Source organism: Capra hircus, chromosome 22 (assembly GCF_001704415.2).
Source record: "Capra hircus breed San Clemente chromosome 22, ASM170441v1, whole genome shotgun sequence".
Lineage (NCBI taxonomy): Eukaryota > Metazoa > Chordata > Mammalia > Artiodactyla > Bovidae > Capra > Capra hircus.
In genome coordinates, this window is record NC_030829.1 from 37,152,903 (window position 1) to 37,168,488 (window position 15,586).

General features: G+C 44.7%; 1 protein-coding gene across 2 annotated transcripts in view; it reads left to right on the forward strand.

Annotated features, from left to right (window-relative positions):
• Positions 1-15,586, forward strand: part of PRICKLE2 (prickle planar cell polarity protein 2) — a 352,315-nt gene that overhangs the window by 174,398 nt on the left and 162,331 nt on the right. Inside the window, exon 1 of one of the 2 annotated variants that reach the window (XM_018038278.1) lies at positions 280-568. The exons of the other annotated variant lie outside the window; for it this stretch is intronic. The gene's annotated coding sequence lies outside the window, so the exon portion shown is untranslated. Of the gene's footprint in view, positions 1-279; positions 569-15,586 lie in introns of those variants that run through there. 2 annotated transcript variants of the gene reach the window in all.

The window sequence follows — 15,586 nt, forward strand, 5'->3', positions numbered from 1 at the left end:
CTTACTCCTGTGCTCTGCTGTACAGCGGAATTTGGCTTTTGCTGCCCCTGCCAGCGCTAGGGACTTCCAAAGAGCAAGGGCCAGAGCGCCTGTGTCCTGCTAGGGAAAGTGGCCCGTACCCCTTTCACCACCCCCATCAGCCTTTTCTAATTTTAAAGCAGTAGCTCCCTTGATTGAAATCTCAATTTGGGAACAGGCCTAGGATTGGCCTGTGGCTCGGAATTCTCACCAATAAGCGCCACGGTAGGTGGGGAGGCGTCCCTTTAAGCAGCGGGGAGGCAGCTTGGAGAGCTTGAAGCGTCTCTTCCCGGGACCTGAGAGGTTTTCCTGCATCCGGAGCTGTGCACGGAGCAGCTGCCATCGCTGAGCCCCGGGAATGTCACCTCCCTCGCGCGGAGCCCCTGCAGGGCCCCCTTTGGCTCCGGGTGGTTGGCGGCGGACGCCCCACTGGGCTTCTTAGCCGCAGCCGCATCCCCTGGCCCGGGTCTGCGGCCCCTTCCCACCCCCCACCCCCCTTAGTTCGTGGTGGTGGAGGCCCCGCAGTAGCAGAGATGCAAGGCTGAGCCGGGTAAGTGGCTCCCCAGGGCAGGGGTGCCCCGAGGGGGTGCGTGTGCTCCTGATGGAGACCAGGAAGAGGGGCCTTAAAGTGGGACAGTAACCTCTGAAAGAGACGCGCTCTGCAGCACAGACACTGGGGAGGTCAGGAGCTCCGGGAAGGGGACCTTGGGATCTTTTTGATATGAGCGTCTCCCAGCCTTTGCGCACTAGGTTAACCAATAATAGTAACAGTGTCAGGAGTCGCGGATCCTGTTACTGTATTAGGACTTCTTTGGTGGAAACATTTAAACTTCCCTGAACTTGCTTCTTTTCAAGAGCCTTTAATCTCTTAACAGTTCATTTCCCTCAAATGTTGGAAATGTATGGATTGCTCCTGACCTACTTATTTATTTCTCTTAGACGCTCAAAAAATGTGTGATGTCTCCAGGAAGGTCTGGTTTAAAAGATGATGTATTTCTCCCCACATTCCTATGGCTCATTTTCCTAGAACTTTAAAAATGCATATTACTGTTCTTCTTGGTGGATTATCTGTAATGAAGCAGCTCAGAAATGTGTTCATTTATTCTTCCTGAATTGGGGGTGGAGGTGAGGAAGAGACCTCCCTCTCCTGGCCTTCCTAACTGGAATGGAACAGTCTGTGGGATGGGGAAAGCTCCTGGGGGGAGTTTGTTAGAACCCCTGCTTGTCCAGATTTGCAGATGTACCCTCTTGGCTGCTGGGAGACTTCAGACTTAGTGCAGCCTGAGAGTCTGCAGATCTGAGGTGCCTAGGCAGCTGTATACTGGGAAATTTCCAAACCAAAATAGTCCATCGGGATTGGAGTGGGGGAGGGGTAAGATTTATTTAAAAGATGCATTTTGAAATTTCCTCCCTCTCCCCAGTCTGTTTTTCCTGAGGTACACATGAGCAAACTTGAAAGCCTAATGCAGAGGGCCTGGGGGCAGGGGATGGGGTGGTGGGGTATGTTTGTGTGTGTGTGTGTGTGTGTGTGTTTAATTGAAGACAAGGCTCCTAGAAGAAATGCCTTCCCAAAATGAAACAAAGTCTGATGCATGAATTGCCAAACTCCATTTCCGCCCATATTAAATTATTTTGGCTTAGAGCAGCCTTCATTTTGCTGGACTGGACTGGCCTTCATTTGCAGTTGTTTAGGTGTTGTGAATCATTTGTATACTTTGGGTTCCTTGCCTTCTGCAAACAGATGTTTTTAGCTGTGCAACTAGTTGAGTAATTAGAGAGATGGACACAGCCCTGTATGTACAGACAGAACACATACCACTTGGGGAGGATTTGGACCTTTCCTTTTTCAAATCATCAATTGCCAAACCCTCCCAGCCGTTGGGCAACTCAGATAAAGGTGTCAAGTGAGCTGAGCAGTGAAGAATTTATATGTGCAGCTAACTCTGCTCGTCCTGCAATAAAACATCTTCCCATGGGGCCAAAAACTGGGGGGTGGGGGGTGGGGAAGGCTTATAAAAATGATCCTGTGTTCTCAGTCACTGACTCCCCAGCTTTCCCTGGATTTCTGAGAACCTGCCAGGAGAAACTGTTGACTGGGTGGAAGTTTCAAGAAATGCAGAACAGAAATCAGCACAAGCCCTCCTTGAGCGACTTTTATTTCTGTTTGGAGGAAGGGAACACTTTGTTAGAATAACAAATCGTGGCTGCTTTTCAAGAGCAGAAAACAGTTCGTGTTCCGAAGGCAGATTCATTTTTAAGAGTGTGAATCATTTGGTTTAGGTTTTTTGCCTTTTTTTTTTTTTTTCCTCTTGTGGTGGAGGCTTGGAGATGATTAAATGTCTTGTCTGCAGGAAATTACCAGGAGATTTGAGTATTTTGCCGGATCAGGCTCAGATGGTACACAGCTTTGGGTGTAACACAAGAAAGCTCTGTTACCAGCCGATCCTTCTGCAGCAATACCCTCCACCTCTTCCAGTCTGTCAAGCTTCTTGCTCAACAAGCCTTTTCTCTTTTTTGGGTGGTGGGGGGTGGGTGGGTGTTGCCTCCATTTAAGAAACTGAAATAACTTGCTCAGTCCCTCCATGAGCTTTTTAAGACAGTTTTATCAAGCCTACTTCCCTGTTGGCCTCCTCCCACTAGCCTTCACAGGAAAAGCTCTTGGCTCTTTTCCCCAAGATTTCCTTTAAGCCTAGCTTGTTTTCCTCAGGGACACAGATGTCTCAAGGAATGAGAGAGGCAGAGGTCTGAACTAATGCTCACCAGTTTGGTGGTGGTGACATTTATGGTCTTTGTAGAGCTGTTTGCTGAGAAGGCAGGGTGGTTCTGTGTTGGGTTTACTCCTGAAGCACATCAGTAAAATGAAGAACGGCCAATTAAATGCTGGCCAGGGACAACCATGGGGCCCAAGGCCTTGCTTTGTGTAGTGTTTACAGAAATGTGCAGTTTCTGATAATCTTAGAGATGCTCTGCTCCCCAAGCTAGTTTTCTGAAAGGCACCTGGTACCTGGTCACGTGAAGCACCTCTTAGCTGTGTAATCAAATAGGAGCACTCTGGGTGAATAGAACTCAGTGTGATACTCTGAGGTCAGTGAGAGGAAGCAAAGGGAATCTTTTTTTTTTTTTCCAGCTACTAAAACACAGTGGTAATCCTAGTTGAATATAATGACACTTCATGGAAATTGCATGGAGAATTTCCCAAAAAGTTTTTTTTTTTCCCCCTCAAGATCTAAATGACAAAGGATTCTTTCCCAGTATACTTAGCATTTGATTGCCATGCAGGTTTGATTTTGTTTTAGCGGGGGGTTGGGGGGACGTTGCAGAGGGTGATATTGTCTTTTTATACACTGCTGCTCTGTGTGACAAGCAGAGGAACACTCGTTTTTTGCAAAGATTTCTATCTGGATGTCTTCCAGAAGATGCAGAAGATGGAGGGTCAGTGGAGAGAACAGACAGATGCAGGTACTGTGGAACTCAGTGTCGGGGAAAACTCATGTATGATTTCCCTGCAAGTGTAGCCCAAAAGCCTTTGAGAATTGCCTCACGACTGGCTTTTAGTAGTCAGCTTGCATGCAGCAATCATACCCATCACAAGGGTCTCCCTCTTCACGGAGCACCTTTCCAGGCAAGATACCAAACATCAAGGAGGGTGTAGGTGACATTGCTTTCCACATCTCTGAAAGTTTGCCTTGTGCTGCTTTTTCTTTAAAAAGGAAGAAAAAAGAAAATCAAGACCACTTGATTTCTTAGTCACATTTACAAAAGATCCCTTTGTATTCACCTAGGCTGTTATAACTACAGAAACTTTAATGTTTCCAGGGATTGAGGCTTTATTTAGGTTTTTGAGGATGAATGATTATCTATTGAGTTAGCTTTCAGATAAAGTCTGATTTTGAACCTCGGTTTGTCTAGCCTAGAGAAAAGGTCTCATATTAACATGTTATAATTGATGATGGCAATCAGTAGCTGTTAACTTCCTGAGTCTTTGCCAAGCACAGAATACCACGTCTTACCAAGCTTTCTTAGACAGTCTGATGCATGAGAATACCCTTCAGAGAGTCTGTTTCTCAGGGTCTCAGGTATGACCTAGAAATCTGTGTTTTAAGAAGCATCTCAGGTGGGTCCTCAGACTCTGCCTGGGGACACACTTGCCTTCTCATTTATTATCCTTTAAAATCTTGACAGTAAGCCCGGCACAGTTATCATCTCTGATATATCATCATGCAGTTATCATCTCTGTTTCACAGATGAGGGAAGCATAGGCCCAGAGAGGTTCAGTAGCTCCTCTCGGTCACACAGCTACCAAGTGGGACTTAAAACCTGTGACTGTCCAAACTCAGTGTCCTTGACGCTCACGCTAATGTTGTCTTAACAGTTTGGATCTAGTGACCCCTCCCCCGACTCTCTGTGCCACACCCTTTCCTGCCTGGACATCATAGGTATGTGGTGGGTGGCTGCAGTCCACGAGGGCCTCTTGTGGTCAAATGTAGGGAGGTTGCGTGGGGTGTAGGGATTCATGTTCATCGTGGAGGAGCATCTGGCTCATTTGCCTGCAGTTCTCTAACTGCTGGGCCAAGACGACAAAAGGTCAGATTGAGTACTTTAGTGGTGAGGTGCTTTTCAGCCCTGCAGCTTTTGGAATCCTTAAGGCATCTCTGTGACTTCAGGGGCTCCTTCCATAGTCCTGTCTCTTCTTTCTTTTTCTCCAGACACTTCCTTCAGGCTCTTCCCACAAGACTGTTCACAGTTCACACGCCCAACAGGACTGAATGTCTTTCCCTATTGCCCGTAAGCTGAGCTCACACGGAGCCCCTCTTTTTCCTCCATCTTTTGCATAACCGCCTCCCCCCAGATAGATTCCTGCAGAAAGCAAACAGCAAGGGAAGGTTGTAAAGAAAGGAGCAGAGGCGAGGAGGAGCCTCATTTTCTGTCTCCAGCTTGATTCCCCCTTGGCCTGACCTGACCTGATTTCTCTTGCCCCTGGGCTCATGGACCGGGGCTGATTTCCACTTGCTTAATTGCTGCAGGACTGTGATACAGGGCAAACCACTTAACCCCATGCACTTTGCCTCCATTATCTGTAAAATGGAATGTTCAGGTCAACCCTTTCTCCTTTGGCTACTAGTCACATAACGTTTGTGAGAACACTTTAGACTTTGTTCAGACACATTTTGAAGCCATGATCCCGTTGCCTTCTAGCAGTGGTTCCCTTACAGTGTCCTAGAAAACACCTGTATGGCGAATGGTTCTTTTAAACAAGAAAGCAAAAGCATGGTTCCATGTGTACTTGGAAGATGCAATACCCTATAACTCTTTTCTGAGGCATCACAATTCATACTAGCATATTCAAGGCTCTGAGCCCTGGAGTAGGGAAACCTGTTTTAACTATGACTTACACCTTCACTCATAGCTCAGTTAGTAAAGAATCCGTCTGCAATGCAGGAGACCTGGGTTTGATCCCTGCGTTGGGAAGATCCCCTGGGGAAGAGAAAGGCTACCCACTCCAGTATTCTGGCCTAGAGAATTCCATGGACTATGCAGTCCATGGGATCGCAAAGAGTCAGACACGACTGAGCGACTTTGTCTTCACTTCACTTTGTACCTTCCCTTCTAATGTGACCCCAGAACCCCTTTTGCAGCCTGACTCATTAACATGCTGCAAATGCACTTGGGGCAAATCTGTTACGCATCAGGATGTCAGCTCTTTTAAGCAGCCTTTAGACAAGTCAGGAAAGATATACCCATTTGAATGCAGAGTTCCAAAGAATACCAAGGAGAGATAAGAAAGCCTTCCTCAGTGATCAATGCAAAGAAATAGAGGAAAACAATAGAATGGGAAAGACTAGAGATCTCTTCAAGAAAATTAGAGATACCAAGGGAACATTTCATGCAAAGATGGGCACAATAAAGGACAGAAATGGTATGGACCTAACAGAAGCAGAAGATATTAAGAGGTGGCAAGCATACACAGAACTATACAAAAAAAGATCTTCATGACCCAGATAATCATGATGGTGTGATCACTCACTTGGAGCCAGACATCCTGGAATATGAAGTCTAGTGGGCCTTAGGAGGCATTGCTATGGACAAAGCTAGTGGAGGTGATGGAATCCCAGTTGAGCTATTACAAATCCTAAAAGATGATGCTGTGAAAGTGCTGCACTCAATATGCCAGCAAATTTGGAAAACTCAGCAGTGGCCACAGGACTGGAAAAGGTCAGTTTTCATTTCAATCCCAAAGAAAGGCAATGCCATAGAATGCTCAAACTACCACACAATTGTACTCATCTCACACGCTAGCAAAGTAATGCTCAAAATTCTCCAATCCAGGCTTCAACAGTATGTGAACTATGAACTTCCAGATGTTCAAGCTGGATTGAGAAAAGGCAGAGGAACCAAAGATCAAATTGCCAACATCCCTTGGATCATCAAAAAACCAAGAGTTCCAGAAAAACATCTGCTTTATGGACTATGCCAAAGCCTTTGACTGTGTGGATCACAACAAACTGTGAAAAATTCTTCAAGAGTTGGGAATATCAGACCACCTGACCTGCCTCCTGAGAAATCTGTATGCAGGTCAAGAAGCAACAGTTAGAACTGGACATGGAACAAGAAACTGTTTCCAAATAGGGAAAGGAGTACGTCAAGTTTGTATATTGTCACACTGCTTATTTAATTTACGTGCAGAGTACATATCATGAGAAATGCTGGACTGGATGAAGCACAAGCTGGAATCAAGATTGCCCGGGGAAATATGAATAACCTCAGATATGCAGATGACACCACCCTTATGGCAGAAAGTGAAGAACTAAAGAGGCTCTTAAGGAAAGTGAAAGAAGAGAGTGAAAATGTTGGCTTAAAGCTCAACATTCAGAAAAGTAAGATGATGGCATCCGGTCCCATCACTTCATGGCAAATACATGGGGAAACAATGGAAACAGTGAGAAACTTTATTTTCCTGGGCTCCAAAATCACTACAGGTCATGACTGCAGCTGTGAAATTAGAAGAGGCTTACTCCTTGGAAGAAAAGTTATGACCCACCTAGGCAGCATATTAAAAAGCAAAGACATTACTTTGCCAATGAAGGTCTGTTTAGTCAAAGCTTTGGTTTTTCCAGTAGTCATGTATGGATGTGAGAGCTGGACTACAAAGAAAGCTGAGTGCTGAAGAATGGATGCTTTTGAACTGTGATCTTGGAGAAGACTCTTGAGAGTCCCTTGGACTGCAAGAGGATCTAACCAGTCCATCCTAAAGGAATCAGTCCTGAATATTCACTAGAAGGACTGATGCTGAAGGTGCAACCCCAGTACTTTGTCCACCTGATGCAAAGAACTGACTTATTTGAAAAGATCCTGATGCTGGGAAAGATTGAAGGCGGGAGGAGAAGGGGACAACAAAGGATGAGATAGTTGGATGGCAGCACTGACTCAATGGACATGTATTTGAGTAAGCTCCGGGAGTTGGTGATGGACAGGGAAGCCTGGTGTGCTGCAGTCCATGGGGTCGCAAAGAGTCAGATACGACTGAGTGACTGAACTGAGACAAGTCACTCCTTCTCTGAATCTCACTTGCCTTTTCTGTGAAATGAGAATACAGAAAGTCCCCTAGATACAGATGAGTTCCCTTCTAATACTGTATTCCTAAGTCCAGTATGTTCATAAATCCAACAAAGTTAGCCTAGGTACCCAACTAACACAATTGGCTGTATAGTACTGGACTGTATGTAGTAGGTTTGCAATACTTTTCACACAAATAATACATGAAAAAGCAAACATACAGAAACAGTAAAACATTTTTAATCATGCAATACAGTACCTCGAAAAGCACAGTAGTATAGTACAACAACTGGTGTACAGGGGCTGGCATGGAGAGTTACTGATGGGAAGAGGGAGACGAGCTTGGAGATGGTAGCGTTGAAGGATCATTAACAGCAGGAGACAGGGCCAGGTGCATTTCACTCATGCCTGATGGTGATGGAACACATGTTCGCTTGTTTGAAAGTTCGTAACCTGAAGGTTCATATGTACAGGACTTTCTGTAATAGTGAGACCTGCGTTACAGAGTTTTGGGTACTCTGTAGGCAAATAAACTAATAGATGCAGGGATCACCTTCCACTGGCGAGGAACGTTTGCGTGAGTGCATCATTCCCTCCTTCCTGTGTTTTCCCCTTCCTTCAGCAGGCTTCTCCGTATCCTACTTGCGGCATCTTCCTCTTGCCTCAGTTTCCTTTGCTGCTCTTTCTCCTGAACTGCTCCTATCCTCTTCTTGTTCTCCCTTTTGTCTTCATTTGCTCCCTTGCTGACATCATCCAGTCCATGACTTCCTGCAATGACTTACATCCATGACTTACTGCGAAGATTTACGTCTTCAGCCTGGACCTCTCTCCTGAGCTCCAGACTTAGTTGTACTACTCTTTTCTGAGCATCTTTATTAGGTGTTCAGTGAGCTTCTTGAACCTGACATGTGAGAGCACAACTGGAGATATATTCTCCTACCCAAGGCTTTACCAGGGCAGCCAGTGCTGGCCTCCAGCCATCCAGTTGTTTGAGCTACAAGCTTTTGGCATCTTTGATCTTTCTCTTTTCACGCAATCCCATGTCCAGTCTAGTGAAAATGAGTCTTTTTCCCTCAGAAACAGATCCCACATTGGACATGGGAGAGGGAGAGGCAAGACTGATGGAAAGGGAACTAGAAGTCACTTTCTTGGGTACAAAAACTGCTTTACATTCTTGGTAGAGTATGGTTTCATGGATATAAGCATCTGTCAAAATGGATCAGACTCTGTGTAGAAGATATGTGTTTGACTGTAGGTAAATTACACCTCAGTAAGCAATGACAGAAAAGATGTTTATCCCCCCGGGAACACTGCTCACCTTCTCCACAGGCACAACTTTATACAGGTGACCATTGTTTCCCACTTGGATTACTCAGTAACCTTCCCAAATACCTACTGTTTTTAAAGCTTAAATCAGTTCTCACCCTTCCCCTGTGTAACAGCGTCCATCAGCTTCCCATCCAATAAGAACAAAATCCAAACACTTTACCAAGAACTTTGAGATGCCTCCCTCTTCCTGCACTTGTAACAAAGCCTGACCCTAGTCTGCCTCTGCAAGGACGTCTTCCTCCCCAAACAGTCATCCCCATGCTCCAGCCCCTCTGGCCCTTCACATCCAAGGCCCTGCCTGCCTCTGGGCCTTTGTATTTGCTCTTCTTCCTCCTTGGAATGCCCTTCCTCTAGAACCTGGCCTGGCCAGCAGCTTCTCATTATCAGCATCCTCAGCTTAAATGTCATTCTGCCAAGATGACTTCCTACCTGGCTTTGCTTTACTACTCTCAGCCTGCAACTCACTGTGTTTCTCTTTGCCACATCATGTTTTTTCTTTTTGTCCAGAGCATTTCTCAAGGTATAAAATATTTGTTTTTCTTGGTGATTACTGTCTGCCTCTCCCTAAATCCCTGACGGGCAGAACCTGTGTTACTCAATGTCCATCTTCAGTGTACAATTCATGCCACCTTGTAGGGGCTCACAGAGCTGCCTAACCATGACCTTGCTCAGGGTCTGACACAGAAACTGAAAGAAAATTGTTACTTAAAATAGATTGTTAAAGTACTTAATATACATTGTTAAATTAAGAATATTTTTATTATTGTTCTCGACTCCTTCCTTTAAGGGGATGGAGGTATGACTGATAAGCTTCATAGCCTCATTGATTCCATGTACTTAATGTTTCTGATTTTCAGATTTTTTTAAAATTATGAAACAAGATCAGTGGTAGTTACCCCTTGTGGAAGTCTGTATACCCCACTGAGAAAGGTGTTCTTACAGTAGAAGTGAGGCATCCATGTTTCATCACCTTCTAAAATTGCATCCCCAGCTAATGGTTTTCTTTGAAGACCCCGAGCTTCTGAACTTTCCTGCTGGGGAAGTTTGATCAGATGCAGCTGCTGCTCTGGGATTTCACTCAAAATGCAAAAATTTTAAAAAATCAACTGCAGTTTCCATGAATGGCTTTGGAACTCAGAAGGCAGTAAATACATGTATATTTTAATTTGTTGGAGAAAATTATGCCCAGAGAACAAAGATTAGACTGCATGTAAGGTGCCCCAAATCCTCCCCTCTCTGCTCCCAAAAGCTCTCACCATCATTGCTGGAGTTCTGGTTTAAAAATCAGAGCAAAGGTTGTGCATTCTAGAAATGGAGGTGGGGAGGAAGTCAATAAATATTGGTGGGCATGTGAACATCATTTTGGGGCAAGAAGAAAATAATACAGATGTTTCTGAAAACCCACAAGCCATGGTTTATTTATTTGGATTGTCTGTTGAGTTACTAGGACAGGAATAGTACATAGATCTTATTTGCCTGGAGCTCTGGTTAAGCACTGCTACTGCTAAGTTGCTTCAGTCGTGTCCGAATCTGTATGACCCCATAGATGGCAGCCCACCAGGCTTCCCTGTCCCTGGGATTCTCCAGGCAAGAACACTGGAGTGGGTTTCCATTTCCCTCTCCAATGCAGGAAAGTGAAAGTGAAAGTGAACTTGCTCAGTTGGGTCCGACTCTAAGCGACCCCATGGACTGCAGCCTACCAGGCTCCTCCATCCATGGGATTTTCCAGGCAAGAGTACTGGAGTGGGGTGCCATTGCCCTGTCAGAGCTTGGGGGATTGTGCTGTGATTGATTAGCAGTGTCTGCCACGGGCAAGAACCATGTCTGGTTTTACACATAAAGAATTGTTAGATTTTGAAGGCCCTCTGGAGCTCATCCCATCCAGCTCTTGATCTGATAACTACTATGCTGTGGTGGTTGTTGCTGTTCAGTCACTAAGCTGTGTCCATCTCTTTGCGACCCCATGGACTGCAGCTCACCAGGCTTCCCTGAGCTTCATTGTCTCCTTGGAGTTTCCTCAAACTCCTGTCCATTGAGTCAGTGATGCCATCCAACCTTCTCATCCTCTGTGTTTGGGAGGATTTTAAAAAGTAATCATGAACTTGGCAAAGTAATAACTCTTAAGTTTTTAGGCCTTTGTCCCCTCGTGGGTATCATCAGTGTTGTCAACATGGCAGACTGCAGATCTTCCTAGGACTGCTTGCTGGGATCTTCCTGTGAAGTTTGGGAAATTCTGCATCTCTATAGCCCCTTCTCCAAGAAACATAAAGCACAATAAACATACTAAAGGTCTTGAGAAGTCCAAGTATAAAGAAACCTGAGATTAATTCCCAAACCTGTGTGATCCCAGGATGCTTCTCAGGGACTCCTGTGGCCATCTTATAAAATATTGTTTACACGATGGTGTATAAATGTTTAGTTAAGGCAGAGTATGTTCATTTCCTATGGCTGCTTTACCAAGTGTCCATAAATTGCCTGGCTTAAAGCAGGAGTTTATCCTCTCATTGTTCTGGATGTCGATGTTTGAAAACCAGTGTGTTGGCAGGGCCGTACTCCCTCCAGAGGCTCTGGGAGAGAACTCGTTCTTTGCCTCTTCCGGGTCCTGACACTGCCAGCAGCCCTTGGCGTCCCTTGGTCTGTGGCCACATCGCCGTGATGTCTGCTTCCATCTCATCATCTTCTCCTCTGCATGTGCTACGTCTCTCTCTGCCTTACTCTAATGAGGACACATACGCAGTGACACGTAGGACCCAACCAGCTGAGCTGGCATAACTTTCTCCTTTCAAAATCCTCATTTAATTATATCTGCAAGGACCCTTTTTCCAAATAAGGTAGCATTCACAGGTTCTAGGACTTAAGACATGGACGTATTTTTAGGGGGACAGTTTTCAACCCTCCAAGGGCATGTTGACTCAAAAGTCAGGAGACTTGAATTCAGGTCTCATTTTGCCAAGAACTTTCCCTGATTTGCACCCCATCCATATGCTTAAATCAGGTCAGGGTGCATGTCTTTACTGCTCAGAACCTCAGTTTCTTCCACTGTAAAATGGGATGTCATTGCATATACTTTATAGTTTTATTATAGAGATTAAATAATACTTGTACAGTGTTGGGCACAGGTGAACATTGAGTAAACATTAGTTTATTACTGTAATTATATATGTTTGCTATTGTTACAGCTACTAACATTATTATTGTATCCCTTCTCTTTGAACCTTATGGTCAAATGAATTGATGTGGGTGTCTCATCCCTGAAATATCCAGGGCTTCTTTCAAAACTAGCAAACTATGATTCCCTGTCTGTTAGAGGTCACATTGTATGTTTTGAATCTTTTCAAATGAACATATCCTGTGCTTATAAAGGGAACACAGCCCTGTCACCAGCACACAGATTAAGAATGAAACGTCACCAGTGTCAGAGTGGCCCCTCCTGCCCCTACCTTTCTTCTAGCGTGATAGGTTTTGCCTGTTTTTGTACTTGACTCTAATGGAATCATACTCTCTTTGTACCTGGGTTTTTTCCATTCAACATTCTGTTAAGTGAGATTCAGTCATTTTGTTGTATGTGGTTGTAGATCATTCATTATAATTGCAAAGAATTCTGTTTTTAAGTAAATCACAATGTATCCATTCCATCCCCCCACCCCATGGGCATTTGGTTAGTTTTTAGTTAGAGACTATTACACAGAATGCTGCAAGAGACATTCAGATATATCCTCCTGGGGATCATTTAGTGCTGAGACAAAATACATGATAACTGTTAATCAGAAACTCTCTCCCCCACCTCCCACTCCAACTGCCTGCTTCAGATTCTTTGCAACGTGAATAACTCATAACCAGGGCTCATGGATGATCTAAAGGAGCTGATCCCTTTCCCGGGCTTACCCAGCACCTCCTAAGCCGTTGGCGAAGCCTCCCTTTCCTTGATGTGTTGAAATCTTTTGAACCTCCACACTTTCCAGAGTGCTTTCCCGTGGCCTGCCTTCCAAGGGGCTGAGCCTGGATGTGGTAATTCGAAAGAGTCAACACCCAGCCAGAGACAAGGCTCTGTCTCCCAGCGTTCCACTCAGGGCCACCTCATTCATTTACTCACACCCCCATGCCAGCGCCAAGCCCACTCTTCCCAGTGAGGGCTGCATGAGTCCCTTTCTTTCCCCATCTGGAGCCTCTGCTGCACTTCTTCTGCACCTTTATTTCATACTCTCAAGCCTTTGAAACAACTCACTCTTACAGATTAGAGCATGTCCAGCTGAAGATTGGGGGTAGAAGGGTGGAGAAAGGAGCAGACAGACTGGCTGAGAAATGTGTGCATGAGCCAGAAACTTGGCACCATTGCCCAAAAAGGTTGAGAGATGCCAGTTTAACTCAGCCATGTAATTTTCCTTTTGTTGGAGAAGGTTGGAATTCACGTTTGAACTGCTCCTGAACTGCTCCATGAGAGGCTTTTCCTAGATACCCAGATTGAGTCTGGCCACGATTGAAGCATTACTACCATGTGGCGCATGGTGGAATCATACATGTGTCTTTGCCCAAGGTTCCATTTATTTGCACCAAATGGGCAATTTACACCAGTCACATCTGGAGTTAGGTGGGGAAATGTAGGAAGGATAGCGGGCCCAGTTACCAAAACATTCTAGAGAGGTGTAAATGGAATTAGCCTTGTCTTATCCCTTTGTGTTACTCACTGTGTCCCTTTTTTGGTTAGGTGGGCCTTAAAGATACATGTCTATGACTGGTGGAGTGGGAAACAATGTATTGTGTCTTTGTTATGTTTACTTTTTATTGCCTGGTGACCAAGAAGTATCAAAGAAAGTGGAGATGCTTGGGAAGGGTGAGGTTAACTGGAAGATTTTTTTTTTTACTAAGTCAACAAAGAATTAAGCCATACTTTTCCGTAGGGTTATAATATCTTGTGAAAAGGAACAAATAATAGAGTAACTTCAGTGCCAAGCTTTTTAGGAGATTTAATTATAATAATAGCTGTCATTTATTGAGCATTTTCTATAAGATTAGCAGTGTATTTAGAACTTGTCTATATCATGGGTCAACAGATGTTTTCTGTAAAGAGCCAGATAGTAAATATTTTACATTTTGCATGACAAGGCAAAATCAAGGACAGTTTGTAGGTACTTAAGTAATGAAAAAGCAGATTTCCACCACATTTTTTACTGAAAAATTCAAAATATGATAACAGATGAGTATAACTTTTTCATAATACAGGTGTACTAATGAAAAGGATAGAATTCTTTTTTGATCTGGTGGGCATTAGAGTTATCATTTCCTCTCAGATTGATTGCAAATGTTCATCTCTAAAAATCACTCTTAACTCCTGAGCCACACAGAAACAGGTGGTGGACTGGATTTGGCCTGCAGGGTATAGTTCTATTTACATTATTGCTGAGCTTTATTTATCAGTAATAATGAAGCTGAGCTGTACAGGACCAAGAAAACCTTACCAGTGGCATAGATTAGTTGGCATGTATTTCTCTCCCTATGAAAGGATTTTAGAGATGGATGTACAGGGCTGGTCTGGCAGTTTCACTATGTCAAAGAGACCTAGGCTTCTCTTTTCCAGCCCTGCTAACCTCAGGATATGTTTCTGTTCCTCAGGGTCATTGCACTGTCCCAGCGCTGCACCACATCTGTATTCCAGACAGCAAAACACAAAGTGAGAAAAAGAGTATCTGCTCTTTCTTTTTTTAATCTCTTGGGGCTTTTCTTTAAAGTATAGTTAATTTAGAATGTTACGTTAGTTTCAGCTGTACAGCAAAGTGATTCAGTTATACACACACATACAAACATACATTCTTTTTCAGATTGTTTTCCGTTAGGTTATTATAAAATACTGAGCATAGCTCCCTGTGCTATGCAGTAGGTCCTTGTTGGCTATCTGTATTATATATAGTAGTGTATAAATGTTAATCCAAAACTCCTAATTTACCCCGCCCCTCCCGCATCTATTGTATTTTAAGGAGATTCTCCAAGTCCCACCCAAACCCACTGTCATCTTCTTGGCCAGAACGTGGTCACGTGACCAGACAGCTCTGCATAAGAGGCAGGGCAATGTAGTGTCTCCTCTAGCTGTTAATGCGTGTAGACAATGATTGCAATCCTGTTCCTGAGGGGGCAGGAGAGAAGCTGGGACAGGCAGGAAGAGAGCGTTGGAGAGACAGGGATCTTCCCCAAGGTCTTGTGGGAGCAGACTGGATCTGAACGGGGTCAGCCCAGCCTGCCGTTCACTTCTCCCCATCCTGTGACTGCCCTTAAGCTTTGCCGGGAGGAACACATGCACAAATGTAGGAATGAGGTGACAGGTGATTTTTACCCTGCTCCCTCCAAAGACATTCCCAAGGTACCTATAAGAAAAAATGATGACCATCATCCTTCAGTGGAGAACCCTGTGAAGACTGAACCAGGTCACATGGCTGTAGTTGAAGCCTAAACCCAGCCTCCTACCTCCCCCTAAACATTAGTGTATATCTGGAGATCCTGCCAAACCGTCTGTCCATCACAGAGACCAGGAAACAAGAGCAGCGACCAACCCGCTGAGGCATGGACCCAGAGAGGACACTGGCGGACCTTGCTGTAAGCCCACCGACCTACCGCACTGCATGAAAGCAAGGATGTGGCAGTGAGGAAACAGTGCCTGGATGTGCGGCCCCTTAAAGTGACCCTTCTCACTGCT